This window comes from Nomascus leucogenys, chromosome 22a (assembly GCF_006542625.1).
Source record: "Nomascus leucogenys isolate Asia chromosome 22a, Asia_NLE_v1, whole genome shotgun sequence".
Lineage (NCBI taxonomy): Eukaryota > Metazoa > Chordata > Mammalia > Primates > Hylobatidae > Nomascus > Nomascus leucogenys.
In genome coordinates, this window is record NC_044402.1 from 44641279 (window position 1) to 44664773 (window position 23495).

The 23495-nt window shown below is 43.3% G+C and overlaps 1 pseudogene; it reads left to right on the forward strand.

The window, feature by feature from the left end:
- The first annotated feature begins 1234 nt into the window (after positions 1 to 1234).
- LOC100584629 lies at positions 1235 to 22221 on the forward strand (annotated as a pseudogene).
- Positions 22222 to 23495: the final 1274 nt, after the last annotated feature.

Here is a 23495-nt window from a genome sequence, read left to right on the forward strand (position 1 = left end):
CAGCCTCCCAAGTCGCTAGGATTACAGGCGTGAGCAACCGTGACGGGCTCTGTTCTATGCTTTAAAGATCTTCTCTGTTCAGAAATTTTAGAATGAAAGTGTTTTCAACAAATCTTTCATTGTTGCAGTTTTTCATCCCATACCTGAGGGCGCGGTATTTTCTAAGTCCGCTTGCGCGGCTCTGGAAAGCCCGGCCTGGCAGGGCGCCCGGCCCGCAGGCTCGCGGTCACATTTTCCACGGGACCAGGCTGGCAGTATCGTGGGGAGAGTCTGGACCCTTCCCAGCAGCCAGCCATCCCTTATGCTGCCCGGGACGCGTCGTGCTGACCCGGAGCTCCGAGAGGAGCCAAACGCGCTCCACCCACCCAGGTCTGAGAAATGCGATCCGACAGGGACTGCAGCCGTTTGCGCCGGTTGTCGGGCTCCACCTGGCGGCCGATGTTACCTATTGCACCTGTTCTCTGGAGCTCCCGCGCAAGAGAGAAGTGGCCGCTGTGCACTGGGTCGAGTTCCAGCATGTCCCTAGCGTTAGCAGGATTCTTCCGCCCGCCAGCAAAGCATTCGCTCCCCATGTGCTCGTGGGAGCTTGGACCTGCAGCTTAAGCTCGGAGGAGGCTCTTGCCGCGCTCTTAGCCCTGGATGCTCTGTGGTGGGGCAACATGCGGGTCGGCCAGCAACCCCCAGTGCCTGCCCCTCCAACACCAGACCTATCGGGGTCAACAGGAACTATCTTGAAACGGTGTTTGGAGGCCGCCCCGCGTGTGTCCTGATACCAGTACCTTCCATTTGACCCCATTTTCCTCAAGTTCTGCCTCAGAGGTGCGGACGGGCAGCTGTACTCAGAGGACCGCGGAGGGGGCTCCACCAGCCTGGACTAGGTCCCGGGTCCGTCCGCATCCTCAGTCCTCAGACCTGCCTTTTCCGAGGCCCGCTTGGGAGGTGACAACGGACTGGAGAAGAACCGGGTGCCCCGGGGAGGGCGTCTTAGATTCTGTCTGTGTGGAGCAGGACCCTGACGCCACGGGAAGGTTCCTTCTGTTTTTGTTCCTCTTCCCACATACCTTAACCGCTTCCCAAATACCGGCAACCCCAGGGTTCATTTGGCTGCCGAAACTGTGCAAGTTCTAGGCTGCAGGCACTAACCTATTCCAGCATAGTCCTTTGCTCCAGGACACCTGGGCCGCTTTCCTGAGGGAAGAACATTCCCTTTATCAGGCAGAGCCCCTGGCCACCCATGCCGTTCACAAGCTGTTCCTGCCAGATCTGCCGGCACTCAGTCACCCTGGGCCGTCAGGCTACTGAGTTCCGGGAGATGGTGAGTGCTCAGGGTGTGTGTGTGGCCAGAGGTGTCAGAGCCCAAAATAGCTGGGAAGTAGCCAGAGGAAAGCCAAGTCCCCAGTCATCTGATGCTAACCTCGAACTTCTCATCCTTCTCCTTCCTCCTGCATTGCGCCTTCCAGGCATTCCTTAATCACAGCTGTGTTGGAGGCTGGGATTCCAGACCCAGCACTAACAGGGTACAGCCACAGCTGCAGCATCTCACCGTGACCTACAGCCTGGCCCAGCTACCCAACTCAGGCAGTTCATCTAGCACGGCATCCCTGGGAGGTGGCCACTGTGAGATTCACTTCGGATTAGGAACTGAGGCTCCAAAGGCACAGATGACTTGCCCAACATCAGGCAGAAGGATTAGAATTTAGGTCTGCTGGCCTCTAAAGCTGCCTCCCAAAGAATAGACCATCAACCAAGGAGACAGGTTATTTCCAGGTAATACAATGAAGTAACGTAACTACAAAGAAGGATGAGTGATCATGGTGGGGGCAGGATGGGGGGGCTCTCCCTGCATCTGTCTCTTTTCTTCCTCCTGCCCCCAGGCCCAGCCACTGAACACGCTCCTGGACCTTGACGTGCTGGGCTTCCGTGTTTTCCTGTCTTGGCTCAGACACCACAGAAGGATCACTCCCCTTCCAGTGATAATGGAGTTCTTCATTAGCAAAGTGTACAGTCATGAAAGCCATTACTAACCCTGAGACTCTCGGGCAAGAGGTGACAGGTCAGCTAAGAGGGAGAACAGTAGCAAAGTATAATGGAATAAGACGGGGAGGCTTCCAATCAGAGAAGGACAGTAAACACCGATACAAGCTGGGTGGCCTCCACACCTGTATTCAATCCCCCAAGGTAATGTGGGGAAGAAGACATCTGCAACTCAGTAAAATCACATCCAAATCCTTAAAGAGGATTCTTCTCCTCTGTACATTAGTCAAAACCCTCATGGGTACTTTATCCAGATATGAACATAAAATAGTATTTTCTGCACATCTAATTGGGAATAATTCAGGACCATTACAATAGTCCAGGTGGTGAGGACCAGTGAGATCCTTTGATGCTTCTCTTGAAAAATGTACATGGTGCCATTTTTTGCAGCATCATTTGGAAATATGTATTAAGAAGCTGTAAAATGTTTATAGCCTTTGACCTACAAATCGTACCTCTGGGAATTTTTAGGAATATAATATTCAGAGATGCTGACAACGACCTGTGTACAGAATGTTCGTTGCAAACCAGCTCTGTTCGATGCTTTAAAGAGCCCATTATTCACAATAGCCGAAAATTGGAAGCAACTTCCATGACCAATGAATAGCAAAAAAGCAAAGAAAATGGTTGGGATGGGGGGACTCTACACTAAAAATCATAATGCTTTCCAAACGTTTTAGAAAGAATGTTGATGCTATGGGGGAAATGAGGGAGCTTCCTAATGAAGCATATTAAACTTAATAGATCTCCAAGGCAACTCTTGTTTTCACACTCAAATATGACTCTTCCTTTTCTTCTCTCAGTGAAAAGCACTGAGATGGGAAAAGTCCCCATCTTCTCCCAGTTTCTCAAGTCAAAAATCTAGAATTTGTTCTGGATTCTTTCCTTTCTCTCTCACTGGACAGCCACTGCCACAATCAGTCCTGCTGGGGCTGCTTTCAAATGAATACCTCTGGGCCATCCCCTTCCCTATCTTCACCTTCCCGCTTCCTCGTCTTCCTCTCCTCCCTCTTCCTCCCTCCTTGTCCCTTATCTACTCCCTCCCCTCCTTGCCCTTCTCTTCATCTCCCTTCCCCTATTACTCCCTCCTCTCCCTATCTGCTCTTGTCCCTCCCCTTCCCACCCCACCTTACCCTGGATCACTTCATTCTCACTAGGTCTCCTCTCTCAGGGATGACCCCAATGTCCTTCTACTACTTGGGGGGCTCCCAACTTCCTTCTTTAGCCCAGAGCCCCTTCTGTGCCCACAGCCAGAGCCCTCCCATGGAATGTAAGTCCTTCACTCACTCCCTGTTGGACTCCGCACTAGTGGATTCCTTGCTACTTAGAGCAAAACACAAAGCTTTTCCTGTGGAACTGAGCTTCGACTGGTGGGGGACATAAGAGGCAGCCACTGGCCCAACCAACCAAGGCCTAAAGCTCACAGAAGAGAAATTCTCATTAGCAGAATTTTCAGTCGTTGGAGCTGAGCTGCAGGATGTTTGAGTGTGGAGACCTAGCACAAAATGTTCCAGTGGGGGGTTGGTCCAAGTCTTCACTCCCCTATCATGCTCCCCACCTCTGTACTGTGTGCTCCTGTCACTCTAGCTTCCTTCTGCATGGAATGCCTCCTTTCTATTATGTGGTCACACCTCTGCACTGAGCCCCATGAGACCCACCAACTTCAGAAGCTGTGCCTGACACCTCTAGCAGTAGGCAGGTGTGTCCTGTGCTGTCCATGCCCTTCCTTTGTACCTATAAGCTGGTGACTCTGTTCTGTAGATAGTTAGGTCCCTGTCTCATCTTCCCAGCCGGACTGTGAGGTACTCTTGGTGGGATCTATGTCTGATCCATCTCAGGGAGTCCCGAGGAGCTTGACCTAATGCCCGGCATGTGGGAATCCCAGAGAGGAAACAGCATGTGCAGAGGCTGGAGATCTGATGGCACCTGTGGCAATACGGAAAGTTCCATGTGTGTAAAGGGCAACAAAATAGAGCAGTATCAGATAAAACAAATATTCATGAGTACATACTGATATAAATAAATGATTAAATAAGTTAATGAATGAGGGAAAGGAGATAAATTTCCATGCGGGATTTCAAATGAATTATGTTATATATTCCATCCCAAAGGAGGGCGAGAATAACTCCCCATTCCTTAAGTGTGGGCTGCACACAGTGACTTATTCTCCAAAGAGGGCAGTATGGAAGAGGGGGAAAAAGAGAAAATGCAGTAGAGAATCCTGACCCTGATGGGCACTACCTCTGCCAGATCTTTAGTGATGTCAGTCATCCCCCTTTTAATATTGACAATTTTCTCTTTTTTTTTCCCAATCAATCCAGCTGGAGATTTGTCATTTTTATTGATTTTTCCCAAAGAGCACGTTTTTGGATTCATTGATTCTTTTCTTTTTTTAAATTTCATTCATTCACATTTTGATCTTTATTATTCCTTTTCTGCTGGTTACTTTAGATCTAATTTGCTCTTCCTCATATATATGATATATATGATATATGTCTTATATATATCATATATATATATTTTTTGAGACAGAGTCTCGCTCTGTTGCCCAGGCTGGAGTGCAGTGGCACAATCTCAGCTCACTGCAACCTCCACCTCCCAGGTTCAAGCAATTCTCCTGCCTCAGCCTCCCAAGTAGCTGGGATTACAGGTGCCAGCCACCATGCCCAGCTAATTTTTGTATTTTTAGTAGAGATGGAGTTTCACCATGTTGGGCAGGCTGGTCTCGAACTCCCAACCTCAGGTGATCTGCCCACCTTGACCTTCCCCAAGTGTTGGGATTGCAGGTATTAGCCACTGCGCCTGGGCTACATTCTTAAATTAGAAACTGAGGTTGCCGATCTGAGACCTTTCTTCTTATCTAATATAGTAAAATCATAAATTTCCCTTCAGGTACTGCTTCAGTGACAACCCACAAATTCTACGTTGTTTTTCTATTTCCAGTAACTTCAAATGACTTTCTAATATTGCTTTAGATTTCTTTTCTGACCTATGAGTTACTTAGAAGTAAGTTAATTTCCAAATATTTGGGGATTTTTAAAGGATCTTTCTGTTACTGGTTTTTAATTTTATTCCATTGTGGCCAGAGAACATACTTTGTAGTTGAATACTTTTAAATTTATTGAGGTTTTTTAATGGGCTATAATGTGGTGTATCTCCATAAATGTTCCATGCACAGTTGAGAAAAATGTGTATTTTGCTTTTGTAGGGTGGAGTATTCCATAAATATAAATCAGGTCAAGTTGGTTGATGGTGTTGTTCAAGTCCAATACATTCTTGCTGATTTTCTGCCTATTTATTCTATGAAGTGTTGAGAGTGGGATTAAAATCTCTGATGGTTGCATCTATCTCTACTTATTGTCTTATTACTTTTCTTCGTGCATTTTGAAGCTTTGTTATTAGGTACAAAAACACATAGGTTTGTTATGTCTTCTTCATTAACTAACCACATTATCAGTAGAAATAATCTCTTTAATCCTTGGTAATAGTCTTTGCTCTGAAGTCTATTTTGGCTTTTGTATAGCCACCTCAGCTTTCTTTTGACTAGTCTTGACATGTTGTATCTTTTTCCATCCTTTTATTTCTAACGTATTTGCATCTTTATATTTCAAGTACATTTCTTGGCCAGGCATGATGGCTCACGCCTCTAATCCCAGCACTTTGGGAGGCCGAGGCAGGTGGAGTTTGAGGTCAGGAGTTTGAGACCAGCCTGGCCAACATGGTGAAACACCGTTTCTACTAAAAATACAAAAATTAGCTGGGCATGGTGGCAGGGGCCTGTAATCCTAGCTATTCAGGAGGCTGAGGCAGGAGAATCGTTTGAACTGGGGAGGTGGAGGTTGCAGTGAGCTGAGATTGCGCCATGGCACTCCAGCCTGGGCAACAAGAATGAAACTTTGTTGAAAGAAAGAAGGAAGGAAGAAAGAAAGCAGGGAAGGGAGGAAGGGAGAGAGGGAGGGAGGGAGGGAGGGAGGAGGAGGAAGGAAGGAAGGAAGGAAGGAAGGAAGGAAGGAAGGAAGAAAATTTCTTGTAAGCAAAATATAACCGACTCTTTTGTCAAAAAATCCAACCTGACAACCTGTCTTCTAAATCAGATAATTTAAATGTAATTCCTAATATGGTTGAGTCTCTTACCTTGCTATTCTTTTCTATTCATCCCATCTGTCCTTTATCCTCTTTTGCCTATTTTTTCTGTCTTCTTTTGGATTTACCCAGTATATTTTTATGATTCCATTTGATCTCTCTTGTTAGTTTAATAGCTATAATCTTTTGGTTTGTTATCTTAGTGGTGGCTTCAGGGTTTACAGTGTACATCTTTAACTGATCACGGCCGACCTTCAGGTGACAGTAGATCACATCATGTACAGATTAAGAATCTGAGAATAGTAAACTTCTCCCCTTTTAGTCTTTAAGCTCTTATTGTCATCCATTTTGCTTCTACATATATTATAAACTGCACACTACTTTATTTTCTAAACAATTATCTTTCAGAGAAGTTTAAATAATAGTAAAGTATATATTCATGTTGTTGCTATTTCTGGTATAGATACACGATGTTACTATTTCTGGTGTAGCTCATTTCTTTGTGTGGATCCAGATTTCAATCTGGTATTATTACAGGATCCTTGAGGTGTTACTTCACCAGCCAGAAACCTCTGTGGCCAGTGATGCCTTCGCCCGAGTTTTGCTCTGGATCGCTGGTCTTGTTCCACCCACTCGGCCTGGCAGTCGGCACTCCGTTCCCACTATGAGCCTGGATCGCATGTCTGCCAAGGGTGAGCCAGGCACGGAGCAGCAAGGGGTGTGTGAGCAAGGATGGGGTCCAGCCACTGCACACAGCCAGGCATGCCAGCTGAGGGGAGACAGGAGGTGGGCAGGCAGCTTCAGACACTGGCCCGGGTGCCAGCTCCATGCAAGGCTGCAGCTAGACCAGGCATACCATAAGCAGCTTCCATGGCTGACACCAGGGAATGTGGTGGCGCCCAGAACCTGGGAGATGCCAGGAACCCACAGAGCCCTAAAGAGGGTGTCACAGCCCTGGCTCAGGGAGTTCCTAGGTTTGGGGTCCCTGAAGAGCCGCAGCTCTTCTCTCCTGCTCTCTTCTCGTTGCCTGCAATGTGACAAACAAGGGGCATGTTTCAGCACTGTTTGCATTACAGCTATTTTAGCTCTGCCATTCAGCAGGTCTCCAGTTCTTGTCCTGCATCCAGGAAGAATGATATATGCAGACAAGTGGAAGGTGAACAAGATGAAGAGGAGCTTTACTGAGAGATAAGACAGCTCAGAGGAGACCCACAGTGGGTAGCTCCTCTCCATAGCCAGGGTGTCCTGATGAGTACTGAGATCTCGGCAGAGAGGGCAGCTCCTCTCTGCAGGTGGGTCATCCCACTGTCTCTTCAGCTCTCAGCAGAGAGGGTAGCTCCTTCCTGAAGACTGGCGGTGCAGCCCCCAGGCTTCAGCCCCACCCCAGCTTGCAGGTGGGGCTTCATTGGGAACCTGTCCCCTTCCACCCAAGACGCTGTTTGCCTCCTGTCATTGTTCATGGCACCCAGGTTATTCATGCCAAGGAGTACCTGCAGGCCAGTGCCAGGCTGTCCCCAGCCCCACTTCAGCCTCCTTCCCATGCTTGTCAGCCTCCACAGTCCAAAGGAGGCCAAGGGGCTGGCATGTCAGCACTACCCCATGCATGTGCACATGCGGCTGGGATGTGACAGTGCAACAGTGCCAAGACAGAGAGAGAGAGCGAAAGAGGGGGGGGGCAGTGCCTCAGGTTACAATCTGTGATGGGAGCCGGTGCTAACAGTGGGGAGAACCCAGCCAGCAGGGGCAGGCACTTCCTAGCCTGCAGGGACTAGGGGAGGGCCTTCCAGGGCCCCGAAGAGTACAGACATGCCCGGGTCCACAGCTCCAGCTTGGGTAGCTGTGACTGCACCTGGGAGGGCGGGGCTCCTGCCTACTCCTGGCTCCCAAGAGCACAGGAGTGCCCTGGTCGCAGCCACAGCTTTGGTGGCTGCAGTTGCACCTGGGAAGCTCCCACTCCACCAACTTTCTGGCTCCATAAAGCACGCAGCCCTGGCCATACCTCTGGTCTGCATTTTCCCCTTAGTGGCAGCAGGCAAGGTGTGGGTGGCTGGTGGCCTCAGCCAACCCCGCACAAACAAACCCAATGCTCCTGCCCCACCTGACCCCCAGGAGTCCTGGCTGCACTGTCGGCTTGTGGGCTCCTGGGATGCGGCAGAGAGTGAGGTTGAAGCCGCAGCAGAGGTTCCGGGCCTGCAGCGGGTCCTGCCCAGCTGTGCAGGGGTCGGGGTGGTGCAGTCAGCTGCCTCAGGGATGTAGGGCACAGGGGACCCACCACTGCCACTACTGCTCCCACAGCTGCTCCTGCCACCACCACTTGTGCCTCCGCACTGCAGCTGGCGTGATAACAGTAGCTGCTCCAGATGGCACACCGCTGCCATTAGTATCGTTTTCCTTATGCCTGAAGGACATCCTTTAACTTTTCTTATAGTGCAGGTCTGCAGGTAATAAAGTCTTTCAGCTTTCTCAACTCTGAAAACTTCTTTATTTCTTCATCTATTTTTCTCTTTTTGGTGACTGTTAAACCAATCCATTGAACTTTCAATTTCAATTATGATACTTTTCATTTCATTTCTACTTGGTACTTTTCCCAATCTATTTGGTTATTTTCATACTCATGTTCTTTAAACTCCATTGTTTCTTTAAGTATAAAACCCACTTTGTAATGTCTTTGGTAACTTGACTGTCTTAAGTTATTGCAGGCCTGCTCCTTCTGCCCATTGTTTCTGCTGGCTCTTGCCGATTTTATGTTTGTGATTTTTTTAATTATAAACTTATATTCCTTGAGACTATCTTAGAGTTCCTCCAATGACAATCCATTTTGCCTCTGTCAGTCACCTAGAAGGCACGAAAAAGCTGATATTACTTTAAATTTGAAGCTTGAGACATTTTAGACCACCCAGGTTGTGTGAACAAACCAGTTAAAGGGATATATATATATATATATATATACACACACACACACACACATTAAACTCTAAGGGGAGATGTTTTCTCTCAGTATACCCAGTGTTCCTCACTGTTCCTAGGGAAGCAGGAGTCAAGGGCAGTATACAGGGGGAGGCGGACAGATTTATTCATAGTTTACCCTTACACTAAGTCTGTCCTTTTGGATGTCACTTTATGATGTCTTCTCTTAGCCCCTCCCGCTTAGGCAGGCCCTCATCTTTGTCTGCTGTTCTGCTGCCCCTTTCCCACCTCAGGCTGTGAAAAACAGCAAAGTTTAGATTGACAGGCAAATATCTTAAGGGTGAAAAGTGGCATCAGTGCCTTAGTTACTTCTTTGGGTTTCACTTCCATTTTAAAACTTTTTTGGCTTTTCAGAACTCTTATTTTGTAGCTTGTTGACACATTTTTAAAAGGTTCTTGATATGTATTCCAGAAGCTTTAGTTGTTTTCAGCTGGTCCTTATCAGCCCTACTGTTGGAAATACAATTCTTTCAACTTGTTCTTTAGCAATGTACAGGCTCCATAGAGCTCTCGCTGATCCTGAGGCAATGGGGTAAGAACACCACTTAGGAATCAGGCTGGCCTGAGAACAAGTCTCAGATCCACCAGCAGTGGGACATCAGTAGCTTATATAAATAAGTGCCTCAGTTTCTTTATAGGGTTGGTGATATGGTTTGGCTCTGAGTCCCCAGCCAAATGTCATGTCGAATTGTAACTTCCAGTGTTGGAGGAGGACCCTGGTGGGAAGTTATTGAATCATATGGGTGGACATCCAACTTGCTGTTCTTGTAATACATGAGATGTGGTTGTTTAAAACTGTGTAGTAACTTCCCCTGTGCTCCTGCTGGCCATGTGAAAATATGCTTCCTTCCCTGTCACCGTCCACCATGATTGTAAGTTTCCTGAGGTCTCCTAAGCCATGCTTCCTGTACAGCTTGTGGAACCATGAGCCAATTAAACCTTTTTTTCTTTATAAATTACCCAGTCTCAAGTAGTTCTTTATAGCAATATGAGAACAAACTAATACAGAAAATTGGTACCAGAGAAGTAGGGCATTGCCACAAAGATACCTGAAAATGTGAAAGCGACTTTGGAACTGGGTAATAGGCAGAGGTTGGAACAGTTTGGAAGGCTTATAAAAAGACAGGAAGATGATGGCTGGGCATGATGGCTCATGCCTTTAATCCCAACACTTTGGGAGGTTGAGGCAGGTGGATCATTTGAGGTCAGGGGTTCAAGGCCAGCCGGGCCAACATGGTGAAACTCTCTTTTGTATTTTGTAAAAAAACAAAAAAAAAAATTAGGTAACCATAGTGGCACATGTCTGTAATCCGAGCTACTCAGGAAGCTGAGGTAGGAGGATCATTTGAACCCAGGAGGCAGAGATTGCAGTGAGCCAAGATTGTGCCACTGCACTCCAGCCTGGATAACAGAGTGAAACTCCATCTCAAAACAAAACAAAACAAAAAAACAGAAGACAGAAAGAAAAGTTTGGAACTTCCTAGAGATTTGTTGAATAGTTGTGACCAAAACGCTGTTATAGTGATATGGACAGTGAAATCCAGGTTGAGGTGGTCTCAGATGGGGATGAGGAACTTATTGGGAACTGGAGTAAAGGTCACTCTTGCTATGCTTTAGCAAGGAGACTGGTGACATTGCACCCCTACTCTAGGAATCTGCGGAACTTCAAACTTGAGATGATTTAGGGTATCTGACAGAAGAAATTCCTAAATTTCTAAGCAATAAAGCATTCAAGATATAACTTGGCTGCTTCTAACAGCATATGCTCATGTGCATTCACAAAGAGATGGTCTGAAATTGGAACTTATATTTAAAAGGGAAGCAGAGCATAAAAGTTTGGAAAATTTGCAGCCTGACCATGTGGTAGAAAAGAAAAAAACAAATTTCTGGGAAGAAATTCAACTCAGCTGCAGAAATTTGCACAAGTAAAGAGGAGCAGAATGTGAATAGCCAAGACAATGGGGAAAATGCCTCCAGGGCATTTCAGAGACTTTCACAGCAGCCCTTCCCATCACAGGCCTGAAGCACTAGGAGGGAAAAATGGTTTCATGGCCAAGACCCAGGATCCCACTGTCCTGTACAGCCTGGGGACATGTCACCCTGAATCCCAGCTGCTCCAACTCCAGCTGTGGCTAAAAGGGCCCAAGATACATCTCAGGCCACTGCTTCAGAGGGTGCAGCCATAAGAAGCCTTTGTGGCTTCCATGTGGTTTTAAGCCAGGTGCAAGAAGGGCAGGAGTTGAGGCTTGGGAGTCTCCACCTAGATTTTAAAGTTTTTATGGTAATGCTTGGATGTCCAGGAAGAAGTCTGCTGTCGGGTCAGAGCCCTCATGGAGAGCCTTTACTAAAGCAGTATGGAGGGGAAATGTGGGCTTGGAGCCCCCACTCAATGTCGCCACTGGGGCACTGCCTAGTGGAGCTGTGAGAAGAGGGCCACCATCCTCCAGGCCCTAGAATGGTTGATCCACTGACAGCTTTCACCGTGTGCCTGGAAAAGCCACAGGCACTCAGTGCCAGCCCATGAAAGCAGTCATTAGGGCTGTACCCTGCAGAGCCATGGGGTGGAGCTGCCCAAGGCCTTGGGACCCCACCCCTTGTATCAGTGTGGCCTGGATGCACACCATGAGCAGTAATGGGAGAACTCTTATTGAAAAAGGCAAGAACAAATCAGCCCAGTGAGATGAATTGCACATTGCACTCCTTCTTGGGATGGAATAATTGAACAATGATAGGATCTTCTACATTTCAGTTTTTACTTTTACTGGCTCATGGGCAGTGGCCAATGGCCTGGCCATGTGACCAGGCAGAGGGGCAAAGGCAAACAGGGCTGTGAAGGGATGCCCACATGGAGCACAGCACTGCAGGAACTTAAAGGGCACATTAAAGTAGGTCATGTCAATGCCCACCTGAAGAACCCCTCCCAGGATCAGTGATCAGATCTGGTAGGTGTATATCCTGGTGACCTTGAGGTGGCCACCTGGGCTCAACAAATGAGTGGACACAGGGGAGCTGCAGCAGTGCAGGGATAGGCTGCTCAGCAACACATCCCTCCTGCACCCTCAGAGGCACCAAATGCCAATAAGAACTGTCCTATCTGACAGCAGGAAGCCAGAGACCGCAGGGGGCTATGGGGCAGATTCCTAGTGGGAAGGCACCACTCATAACTAACAAGTAGATTATACCAGACTGAAGCCAGTATCCCTGGGAGGCTATAATGGGTCCTGACACATACTCTAGACTGGGTTTTGCATAGTCATTAGATTCAAATGCCAAAAATACTATAAAAGAACTGGAACAGATGATAAGACATCAATTTGGACCATCAAGTTATATTTCTTCAGACCAAAGAACAGACAGTCCACAGTGTCCTATAATGGACATATCATGTTGCATATTGTCTTCATCTCCTAGGGCTGCCATAACAAAGTGCCACAAACCATGTGGCTGACTTACAAAACAAAATGCACTGTCTCACAGTTCTGGAGACTAGAAGTCTGAGATCAAGGTCTTGGCAGGTCTGGTTCCTTCTGAGGGCTGTGAGAAAGAATCTAATCCACACTTCTCTCCTAGCTTCTGGTGGTTTGCTGGCAATCTTTGGCATGCCTTGGCTTGTAGAATTCTGCCTTCATCTTCATATGGCATATTCCCTCTGTTATCTCTGTGCACAAATTTCCCTTTTTTATAAAGACAAATCATATTGGATTAGGGGGCCCAGCCTATTACAACATGACCTCATCTTAATTAATTACATTTACAACAACTCCATTTCCAAATAAGGTCATGTTCTTAGGTACTGGGGGTTTGGAGGTCAGCATATGAATTTTTTGTTTAGAGTAAGATATATCCCTTTTTTCAGTTTTTATTGTGTTAAAACACACATAAAATTTACCATTTTAACCATTTTAAGTGTACAATTCAGTGGTATTAAATACATTGATAATGTTGTACAAGTATCCCCACAACCCATCTGCAAAACTCTCTTCATCTTGTAAAACTGAAATGATATTTATTAAAACCTAACCTGTATCCCCTCCTCCCAGCCCCTGGCAACCACCATTCTACCTTCTGTCTATGAAGTTGAATATTCTAGGCCCCTCATTTAAATGGAATCATGCAGTATTTGTTTTTCTGTGACTGGCTTATTTCACCTAGCATAATGTACTCAAGGTGCATCCATGTTATAGCATACGTCAGAATTTTCTTCCTTCTGTAAGCTGAATAATATTCCACTGTATGTATGTATATGTCAGATTCTGTTTTTCCATTCATCCCTCAATGAATGCTTAGATTATTTCTACTTTTGGCTATTGTGTCTAATGCTGCTATGAACATGGGTGTACAGATACCTCTTTGAGACCCTGCTTTCAATTATTTTGGTATTCCACCCAGAAGTGGAAATGCTGGATCACAGGGTAATTCTGTTTCTAATTTCGTGGGGAATCACCATACTGTTTTCCATACTGGATGTACAGTTTTATATTCCCACCAGCAGGAATAAAAGCATTCCAAACATGAATTTTGTGGGGACATACTTCAAACCATAGCAGTCACCAAAAGCTCAAGCAATGAAACAAACAATAGATCAATTGGATTTCATTAAAAACTTATGTATTTCAAAGTTGATATGGTTTGGCTGTGTCCCCAACAAAATCTCATCTTGAATTGTAACTCCCACAATTCTCATGTGTTGTGGGAGGAACCCAGTGGGAGGTGACTGAATTATGGGGACAGGTCTTTCTTGTGCTGTTCTCATGGTAGTGAATGAGTCTCATGAGATCTGATGGTTTTAAAAATGAGAATTTCCCTACACAAGCTCTCTCTTTGCCTGCTGCCATCCATGTAAGATGTGACTTGTTCCTCCTTGCCTTTCATCTTTTGCCATGATTGTGTGGTCTCCCCAGCCACATGGAACTGTGAGTCCAATAAATCTCCTTCTTTTGTAAATTGTCCAGTCTCAGGTATGTGTTTATCAGCAGCATGAAAACAGACTAATACAAATGATACATAGGAAAATAAGGACAACCACAGAATGGGACAAAAACTTACAAGTCCTATATCTGATAAGGAACACATGTTCCAGACAATATAACCACTCTTACAACTCAATAAAAAGACAACTCAATTTAAAAATGGGCAAAAGATGAATAGACATTTCTTCAAAAAGATAAAAAATGGCCAATAAGCATGTGAGAAGGTGCTCAATAACATTCGTTATTAGGGAAATGCAAATCAAAACACAATGATACACCACTTCACCCCACTGAGATAACTAAATTCAAAAGACAATAAGAAGTGTCAGCAAGAACAGGAAACTGGATGAGAACCTTCATTCAATGCTGAGGGAATGTAAAATCTTATGTCTGTTTAGGAAAACATTGTGGTAGTTTCTCAAAAGTTAAAACAGAGTTATCATATGATCCAGTAATTCCACTCCAAGGTATATACTTAAAAGAAATGAAACTACACAAAAACGTATACCTGAATGTTCACAGCAGCATTATTCATCATAGCCAAAGTGGAAACAAGACCACCCAAGCCAGCCCTGCCTCGGAATCTGACAAAGTTAAATGGAAGCCTACAGAGCCGAGCCGCATTTCCATGGGAGACATTTTGGCCATTCCAGATGATGATGAACTACACCAATTGCTAGTGGCTGAGAAGAACCTCAGGAATGTGCCAGCATCTTTTGACTTGTTTTGGGGGGCTGCATCTACTACCACAACATGCAATATGGGTAACACTGGCATGGCTGGTTAGGTTTGATTACCTCATGCAAATAAGTCGTGATAATACTGATATTGATGATAAATGTATTGGGAGATTGAGTTAAACTCCCCTCAGGATATAATACCAATGGAAAATGAGTCTTTAGAAGAACTATATTTAGTTAACCATCAGCTAATTTCCAGATAAATAGTTCTGCACAAGTCATATAAGGTACAAATAGCAGTAGATCAACGGGGAGCATGATCCTGGGGACTCCTGAAATACACTGTAAATAACCCAGATATCCTCCAATGAATAAATGGATATACAAATGTGGTATACATACATATGTACATACAATGGAACATTATTTAGCCATAAACAGGAATGAAGTACTGATACAGGCTACACAATGAATGAACCTCAAAAAACCTTAGAATCCTGCTAAGTGGAATAAGCCAGTCACCAAAGACCAGATATTGGATGACACATTTATATAAAATGTCCAGAATAGGCAAATCTCACCTTAAACTTTGGACAACAGCCCAGTCACACAGACAGTGCAGTCTCATTCATGGGTTACATGACAAAACAAAGAGAAAAGCCTGGGTAGTAACACCAACATGTATGTTATGAAAAATATAAAACCTAAGTAAACAGACAGACTACGTTCCTTAATAAGCAGATTCAATATTATAAGGTTGCAAAGTCTCCTCCCATATAATGCATACAGGCAATGCAATTTTAATCCAAATGGCATGGTTATCTAGACAAGAAAAAATTGATTCTAAAATTTAAATGAAATAATAGAGGTTTGAGAATTGCAAGGTAAATTTTTAAATGGAAAATTATTACAGGAGAAAGGAGTGTGGTGACCTCACTCTATATGGTAGAAGTCAAAGACAGCTACCATCAATTTTTTCCCTTCCTCAACACACGTTGCTTCTCAAGAGGTGAGGAATAACTCCCCTCCCCTTGAATCTGGCTGCCTTGCAAATTGCTCGATCAATAGAATATGACAGAAATTCCATTCTGGGAATTCTAGGACTGGATTTTTTTTTTTTTAGACTGAGTCTTGCTCTGTGGCCCAGGCTGGAGTGCAGTGGCGCAGTGCGCTCTCGGCTCACTGCAAGCTCCTCCTGCGTTCAAGCCATTCTCTTGCCTCAGCCTCCCGAGTGGCTGAGACTACAGGTGCCCGCCACCATGCCTAGCTAATTTTTTGTATTTTTTTTTTTTTAGCAGAGACGGGGTTGCACTGTGTTGGCCAGGATGGTCTCGATCTCCTGACCTCGTGATCCGTCCGCCCTGGCCTCCAAAGTGCTGGGATTACAGGCGTGAGCCACTGCACCCGGCCTATGCTTAATTTTTTTAACTAAATGTTTTTCTTTTTTAACCTTCTCCATATTTCATTGAGCATGTCCTTCTGCACATATCTTCATCCATCTCTATGATTTCAACTTTTCTAGGAGAGATTCCTTTGTATTTTCTCTGCAGAACGTGTGGGGTTGGGTGGCTGATGAATAGTAACCTGGCAAATTCCTCTGCCTGGAGAAATATCATCCAACTGATGGGTGTGTGGTTGTAAAAGCGAGCTTGATAACTATTAGCTGAGCAACTTGGGATCATATTAAGATAAAATTCATAAGGTGTATGTCTTCTAATAAAATGCTATCGTTTGAAAAATGCTATTTATTCCATTAGAGACGCAGTTTTCTAATCCTCATAGTAATTATGACTGTTTCATTCCCTCTGGAAAGATAACAACAACAAAAAAACAGAACGGAATGCCTTTTTCCAGCTGTCTACATTTGCTTTCTTCAACTTTGAAAACAGAAGCTAAAGTGACCTAGGATGGCCCTTACCTGTCTGTGATGCAACAGGAGTCTATCTGGAGGTCCCTGATACTCCCCAGCGCCCCCTGCTGTACTGAGATGGGATCCACCGCTTTGTCACCAATGGTGATGAGCCTCAGGCAGCCCTGAAACCCTCCCAGGGGGCTTTTACATCCAGAGCCAGAGCTGTTGTCCAGGCAGCCTGAATATGGAGACAAAAATAGGACAAAAGCAATAACTGTGACAAAACTATTCCACAGTATTTACTATATGAAGACTGCTGCTCCCCCTTGTTTATGGACATCGGTATGATGCGATGAGCTTCACCATTCATTAGAGAGGTGAGAAAGGGCAAGGTTAGAACTGATCAAATTTAAGATAATACCTGGAATTCAGAGTAAGAAATTATGGGGGAAAATTCAGATCTAAAATTCCTATAACAGGAATTATTGCGCAACCAGGTGAAAAGAGGTTTGGCTTCTTTTGTGAAATCTCATCTAAGAAATAATCATGCATTTTAGCATCATGTAGTATAAGTGAAAAAAATTAAAGTGGAGGTTATGTTAAAATAAATGAAATCATAGCCCAAAGTTTATTTAGGATGTGCTGGATTTATGAAGTGTGAAAAATGCTACCTAAAAATATAATTGTATACTACCATTTATCTAAAATATGTTAAATATCTACCGTATAGGTGTTTTTGTGTGTTGTGATGTATGTGCATTTGGGAGTATTTTAAAACATATATTTTTATACTGACTGGGTGGAAATATCTAGATTTGCTTTTCTAGTAACACTGTCTTTGGTATTAGGTGCTTTAGTCAAATATATAACCAAAGATTAAATTTTAATGTTAACAACAACATGAAAAGTAACAGGACCTAACACACTGTTAGGGTAAATAAGGATAGAAATTTGCAGTCCAGAATGTTCTATGAATAGAATGAAATAAAATAGATATGTGATTATTTCCAACATTAGAAGTTAAATATTAAAAGTTTTACCACAAACATCAGCTAATTTCACCTAAATCACAAATGGCAATGCTTATGACATCATTTCCCTTTACTATGTGGGCTTGTTTTGCGAAACAAGAACAATACTTATAAGAAGTAGTGGTGAGTGCCTGACTTTGATGTAAGCAGTATTACTCCACACCAGTCCAAGCATATAGGAAAGTACTGTCTTGAACTTACTCCCACCCTCTCAGTTACAATATATAACCTAATAATGGAACTCTAATTCAAAGTTTGAAAAGTAAAGAAAAGGACGAAAGTACACACTCTAGTTAAAGAAAACACAATACTTGTAAAATATCTTTTTATTTAAAGACAACTGTTTGTAGAAAGTCATATTAATTCAGAGTAAAATTATAAGGCATTTGACTAAGTCAGGGGTCTGCAAAGTTTTCTGTAAAACACCAGATAGTAAACATTTTCGGTTTTGTGAGTCCCACCTGGTCTCTGTTGCATATCCTTCTTGTTATAACCCTTTAAAAATACAAAGCAATTATTCATTTGGGCTTATATAATATGCCATGGACCATGATTTGGCAACCTCTGATCTAAATGAATACTTAATTTTAATATACAAATATGAAAGAGCCACCTCATTTCATAATGGTGTAATGCCAAAGACAATATAAATTGAATTAATAATTAATTTAATTGTATATTATGAAATTATAGCTTTTGAAAAATTTTATCCTTTGCCTTATTTTAAAAAAGAAGCTTGCTTATATTGACTCTGAAAGCACTGTTTCTTTCAAACTTGTGAGATATAATTTCTTTTTTCCCAATCATTCAAGTATTAGGTATTAAACATAATTTAGCATGACACTTTGAGTCCATGCAAATATCCTTTTCTCCAATGATCGTAGTAAATGAACATCAATATTTACCACTTGAGGATTGAGTTTTCTTTACAGTGTTATTAAAATGAAAAAAATGAAGTATAGAATTTGTACTTACGTGTTTTTCATTGATCTCTCTTTGACCTTATATTATTAATCACTATTACAATTACAAAAAATAGTCAATAAAGATTCCTCTTACTGGAATCAATGAAGCACCTCTCAATGCCTGTACCCTTATTTCCTCCCTAAAAGTCTCCATAAAAATTAAATGTTGTGTTTAGATTTCTATTTTAATAACTGAAGCTTTATCTCTTTAACAGCTTAATATTTTCTGCTTTTGATTCCTAAAATAAAAGCCTCCCTCACATTTAAGACTTCTTTTTAGCTTATCAAAACTTTATATATAACCTCACAGAGACTTGGAAGTTTAAAATTTAACACCATATTTTTTAAAAGTTTGAAGACTAAAATCTTTTATATTTTTATATTTAAAAAAGAAATTTAAATTTAAATGGTACAGCAGAACCTTCTGAAGAATGGGATAGAGAGTGAACTTGTATAATTCTACTGCATCTCACTAATCATTAAGAAATAAACACGTTAGGTTAAGAACTAAGATGATATTAATTCAATACATATTTTCAAGTAATGAATTGTAGGAATATCAACAGTTCTGCTAACCTTTCTTTCACCAAGTGGTGTTTCCTGACACATAATTTAGGTTATTCTTAAATAAAATGAGTTCAATAACTCTGTTAGAAAAAAAAACTAAAATAAATCCAGGTGTCCCCCAAAAAAGTTATGAAACTTTCAGGACAAATTCTAATCATAAAGCACTGCATGGTTTTAGATGTGAAATTGAACAAATAAAGATATTAAGACCCATGAAAATTTTAGCCCAGTTATTTTCCTTTGTGTAAGCATATGAGGTTGGCAAGAAAATTGTCACTGTGTGTTATTGCAGTGACAGACTTCAATGCAGTGTTGCCACAAGTTCTCGGTCTAGCAACTTCCTACAAGAAAGATGTGAGGGCTGGCGATACAACAGTCAATTTTGTATTCTCAATATCATGGAATAAGCTATGGCATTGAATAGCAGAAAGATTCCATAAAGGTAAGTTTAAAAGAATTTGACCTTCAGTCAATCTCTATCTCAGGCATGAATGCAAAAAATGCAGGCCATATGCACAACCTGCAACCATACAGAGTGCTGCTTGAAAAACACTTTAAAAAGATGAAATCTCAGACTAGAAAAAAAAGAATGGACAAAAATGACAGAACAGAAGATAAATCTGCATCTGCAATTTACACTTTTTTTTTTTTTTTTTTAAGACAGAGTATCGCTCTGTGCCAGGCTGGAGTGCAGTGGCGCAATCTCGGTTCACTGCAAACTCTGTCTCCCAGGTTCAAGCGATTCTCCTGCCTTAGCCTCCCAAGTAGCTGGGACTACTGGCGTGTGCCACCACGCCCAGCTAATTTTTGTATTTTTGGTAGAGATGGGGTTTCACCATGTTGGCCAGGCTGGTCTCGAACTCCTGACCTCAAGTGATCCACTCGCCTCGGCTTCCCAAAGTGTTGGGATTACAGGCGTGAGCCACCACGCCCTGTCTAAACTTTCTATTAAAAGAAATCTATTGAGATCCAGAAATCCACATCCACCAGTAATTTGTTCCAAGCCTCTCTCAAGGTTTCTTTCTTTTTTTTTTTTTTTTTGGAGACGGAGTCTCGCTCTGTCGCCCAGGCTGGAGTGCAATGGCTTGATCTCGGCTCACTGCAAGCTCCACCTCCCAGGTTCACACCATTCTCCTGCCTCAGCCTCCGGAGTAGCTGGGACTACAGGCGCCCGCCATCACTCCCGGCTAATTTTTTGTATTTTTTAGTAGAGATGGCGTTTCACCCTGTTAGCCAGGATGGTCTCCATTTCCTGGCCTCGTGATCCGCTCGCATCGGCCTCCCAAAGTGCTGGGATTACAGGCGTGAGCCACCACACCCGGCTGTCTCTCTCAAGGTTTCTTTGGTACAAATAACATTTTCCATTTATCTGGCATCAGGAAATTGGTGCGTCGTCTTCTTCTTCTTCTTCTTCTTCTTCTTCTTCTTCTTCTTCTTCTTCTTCTTCTTCTTCTTCTTCTTCTTTCTTCTTCTTCTTCCTCCTCCTCCTCCTTCTTCCTCCTTCTTCCTCCTTCTTCCTCCTTCTTCCTCCTTCTTTCTTCTTCTTCTTCCTCCTTCTTCCTCCTTCTTCCTCTTTCCTCCTCCTTCTTCTTCTTCTTCCTCTTCTTCTTTCTTTCTTCTTCATTTGTTCGTATTAAACTGGCTACCCATGGGTAGAGTCAGCGGGTCAACTTTAAATTGAAAAAAAAAAAGTCCCCATACGATGGCCTGGGAGTGGAGATCAGTGACTGAAAAACAGAAGGCTGGTCCCAAAATGTTAAACTTCTGCAGTCTCAGCTTCAGGTGAGGAAGGCAGCTGTCACTCAGGGAAAGAGCCAAAGTTAGAAACAGTGCAGCTCTTGCCCCACTCATTGACCTAAGGCCAGGCGGCTCCTCAGATGACCTGCAAATTGGGGACACACCACGGCATGCAGCAGCTGGGCTGAAGGATCCTGTTCCCAGTGGGTTTCTACAGGGGACGTTCTGATTCCCTTAGCTGACGAATATGATCCTATGTTTCCTTACATTATGAGAAAGTAGTGAAGCCCCAAAGAGAGGAACGACAGACACAGCAGGAGCTAGAAATACGAAAGGAAATAGAAGAAAGGGAAAAGAGACCTAAAGACAGTCAAAAAGCTAGGGGAGTTCTGATCAAGGCGACCAGATCCAGATTCTGATGAAGGGGAAGATTAGGAACGAGAGAGGAGGAAAAGTAGTAGGGTGGCGCTGCCATTGCCCCTCCCACTTCTCTGGCAGAGAGTCACCCCGAGATTTTCCTTATGAAGAGGATTCAAGACCTCAGTCACGGTCTTCCAAAGCTGCCATTCCTCCCCCAGTGAAGGAGGAACAGGACAGACGGAGATCTCCAAACCGGCCTAGCAGCTCCTTCCTCGCTAACGTGGTGGGAACGGTGGCGCACAAGATCATGCAGAAGCGCTGCTTCCGGGAAGGCCAGGGCCTCGGGGAGCACCAGCAGGGGCTGCGCGCCGCCTTTCCGGTGGGGAAGACCAACAAACCAGGCGGCAAGATCATCGTGGGCGACGCAGCAGAGAAAGATGCATTGAAGAATCAGGTACAAATCCAGACTGAAATACTTGAGCCCTACTAACGTGGTCCTACTAAGGAACATGGTGGAAGAAGACTTGGAAGTTGAAACCGGGGAAGAATGTGTGATGACATATTTTTCAGTTCATATGGTTTCCTATGAGACATAGCATCATTAAGGATCAAATAAGTGAAACTGAAAAGAGTATAGTTAATCTAGTTTTAATAATGAGTTCGTTCTGTTATGCTGCTTTTTCTTTTCCATTGTCAATTTATATTGGCTCAGAGAAAACAGGCTTGATGGATAAAGTCCACGGTATTTTCCAACTTTGCCATGAAAAATATGGCAAAATTGGAAAATGTGTGATATGTGAAATTCCTGGTGCCCCTGATGATGAAGAAGTACAGACATTTTTAGAATTTAAGAGTTGAGTCAGCAATTAAAGCTGTTGTTCACTTGAATAGAATATATTTTGGTGGACAGGTGCAAGAGGATGTTTTTACAATTTGAACAAATTCAGGGTCTTGGATTTGGTGGAACAAATTTGATTTTAAGAACTAGAGCATGAGTCATCTCTGGTGACCCTTAAATAACCAGCAGGCTAAGAAAAGAAGGAAAAAGGTCACAGCCTCCATGGCTGTTGGATACTGAGACTCTTGGAAGGACCTCCAAGGTATATGCTGATTGATCCCTTTTCATTTTGTGGCTTTTAAATGTTGTATAAAAATCCAAATCCTTTTAAATAAATAAAATGTGCAGCTGACTAGTTTCAAACATTGGTGGATATTATACTGTAGGAATGAAGTTAGTGTCTGCAGCTGTACATATGCAGGCCATTCTAAATATATAAGCTAGTTAGGAAGAAAATACTGTAGATTTTATCCATCAAACCTGTTTTCTCCAGGCCAGTATAAAACAAATGGAAAGGAAAAAGAAACATAATAAAAGGAACTCATTATTAAAACTGGATTACAGGATTAATTTTAATCTTTTCAGTTTCATTTATTTGATTCTTAGTGATGCTATGTGTCATAGGAAACTATATGAACAGAAATATCACAAGAAGTAAATTTGCTGAGAAAACAAAAGGGCTTATTAGTCTCTTCCAGTGCACTGCACAGCTTTCAAGAAGAATTTGGGTCTTGTGGTCTTTAAATTACTAAAATGAGTAATGAATACTAGCAGAACCAAAGGCTGTTTCTATGTGAAGAAATTATCTATTTTGGGTTTACATGCATCAGTAAAATTTAACAACCAGCTTATGCTGTTAAACATGGTGGTTAGAGCTGGTGTTTCCCAAAGTTTACTATACAGATGGGTAAATAAAGTTACAAAAGCACACACAAGGAATGCAAAATTCACTGGAAAAACTAGGTATGTTAAGAATATTTAAAAGACTAAATTTCAGGTTGGGCATGGTGGCTCACACCTGTAATCCCAGCACTTTGGGAGGCTGAGGTGGGTGGATCACCTCAGACCAGCCTGAACAACATGGTAAAACTCTGTCTCTACAAAATACGAAGAAAAACAATAACAACAAAAATTAGCCGGGTGTGGTGGTGCAGGCCTGTAGTCCCAGCTACTCCAGAGGCTGAGGTGGAAGAAGTGCTTGAGCTTGGAGAGGCAGAGGCTGCAGTGAGCTGTGATTGCTCCACTGCACTCCAGCCTGGACAACAGAGTGACTCCCTGTCTAAAAAAAAAAGCAAAACTATAAAACAAACACCACCCCCCTAAATGTTATAAAGCAAATCTAAAAACGAAAATGAAAATTGCCTAACAACAGCAAAATGGGACAGTAGAACTGATAAAATGTGGTATATTA